The sequence below is a fragment of the Cebus imitator genome, unplaced genomic scaffold, assembly GCF_001604975.1.
Source record: "Cebus imitator isolate Cc_AM_T3 unplaced genomic scaffold, Cebus_imitator-1.0 Scaffold216, whole genome shotgun sequence".
Classification (NCBI taxonomy): domain Eukaryota; kingdom Metazoa; phylum Chordata; class Mammalia; order Primates; family Cebidae; genus Cebus; species Cebus imitator.
In genome coordinates this window covers 26,332-28,338 of record NW_016107531.1, presented here as the reverse complement: position 1 = coordinate 28,338, position 2,007 = coordinate 26,332, and the positions used below count along the sequence as shown (strand labels likewise).

The 2,007-nt window shown below is 50.0% G+C and overlaps 1 protein-coding gene across 2 annotated transcripts in view; it reads right to left on the bottom strand.

Moving 5' to 3' along the window:
* Positions 1-2,007, bottom strand: part of DYNC2I2 (dynein 2 intermediate chain 2) — a 30,372-nt gene that overhangs the window by 24,070 nt on the left and 4,295 nt on the right. The window lies entirely within an intron of this gene.

The following is a 2,007-nucleotide window of genomic DNA, read 5'->3' as shown; positions in this document are numbered from 1 at the left end:
TTTGTTAAAGACAGGGTTTCACCATGTTGGTCAGGCTGGTCTTGAACTCCTGACCTCAAGTGATCCACCCGCCTCAGCCTCCCAAAGTGCTGAGATTACAGGCATGAGCCACCACGCTCGGCCTATTTTTTATATTTTTTAATAGACAGGGTTTCACCATATTGGCCAGGCTGGTCTCGAACTCCTGACCTCACGATCCGCCCACCTCGCCCTCCCAAAATACTGGGATTACAGGCACAAGCCACTGTGCCAGGCCAATTTTTTTTAAAGACAGAGTCTCACTCTGTCACCCATGCTGGATTGCAGTGGCGCGATTTTGGCCCACTGCAACCTCTGCCTCCAGGATTCAAGTAATTCTCCTCTTCTGGGAGGCCAAGGTGGGAGGATCACCTAAGGCCAGGAGTTCAAGACCAGCCTGGCCAACATGGTGAAATCCCATCTCTACTAAAAATACAAAAATTACCCAGGTGGGCCAGGCACAGTGGTCCACACCTGCAATCCCAGCCCTCTGGGAGGCCAAGGCAGGCAGATCACTTTAAGTCAGGAGTTTGAGACCAGCCTGGGCAACATGATGAAACTTTGTCTCTATGAAAAATATAAAATATTAGCTGGGCATGGTGGGGCTGAGGCATGAGAATCACTTGAACCCAGGAGGTGAAGGTCGCAGTGAGCCGAGATCACGCCACTGCAGTGTAGCCTAGGCAACAGAGCGAGACCCTGCTTCCAAAAAAAGAAAAAAAAAAAAAATTAGCTGGTACACGCCTCTAGTCCCAGCGACTCGGAAGGGTGAGGCTTGAGAATTCTTGAGTCTGGGAGGCAGAGGTTTCAGTAAGCCTGGATCACGCCACTGCACTTCAGACTGGGCAACAGAGCAAAACTCTTGCCTCAAAAAAAAAAAAAAAGAAAGAAAGAAAGAAAGAAAGAAAAAGCAACTTGGGCAGGCACAGTGGCTCACACCTGTAATCTCAACACTTTGGGAGGCTGAGGCAGGAAGGCTGCTTGAGCCCAGGGGGAGTTTGGGCTACAAAGTAAGACCCAGATCCTATCTCTATTAAAGTATTTTAAAATAGGCCAGGTGTGGTGGCTCACGCTTGTAATCCCAGCACTTTGGGAGGCCAAGGCAGGTGGATCACGAGGTCAGGAGTTTGAGACCAGCTTGTCTGATATGGTGAAACCCCATTTCTACTAAAAAAAAAAAAATACAAAAATTAGTTGGGTGTGGTGGCACACACCTGTAGTTCCAGCTACTAGGGAGGCTGAGGCAGGAGAGAATCACTTGAACCCAGGAGGCAGAGGTTGCAGTGAGCCCACATCATGCCACTGCACTCCAGCCTGGGCAACAGAGATTCTGTCTCAAAAAAAAAATTAAAAATTAGCTGGGCACAGCGGTGTGTGTCTGTAGTCCCTGCTACTGAGGAAGCTGAGGCAGGAGGATGGCTTCAGCCTGGAAGTTGGAGGCTGCAGTGAGACAAGACGGCACTACTGCACTCCCACCTGGGAGACAGAGCAAGAGCCTAAGGAAGGAAGGAAGGAAGGAAGACACGAAGGGAGGGAGGGAGGAAGGAGAAGGGAAGAGTGCAGAGACAATAAAAGAAAGGGAAAGGAGGAAAGAAACAGTAACTTACCACCCTCTTCTGGCCCTTGAAACATTCTTACAACATATAATAATTTCCGGCTGGGCACAGTGGCTCATGCCTGTAATCTTAGCACTTGGGGAGGCCAAGGTGGGTGGATCACCTGAGGTCAGGAGTTCAAGACCAGCCTGGCCATCGTGTGAAACCCCATCTTAAAAAAAAAAAAGAAAGGCCGGGCGCGGTGGCTCAAGCCTGTAATCCCAGCACTTTGGGAGGCTGAGGCGGGTGGATCACGAGGTCAAGAGATCGAGACCATCCTCGTCAACATGGTGAAACCCCGTCTCTACTAAAAATACAAAACATTAGCTGGGCATGGTGGCACGTGCCTGTAATCCCAGCTACTCAGGAGGCTGAGGCAGGAGAATTGCCTGAA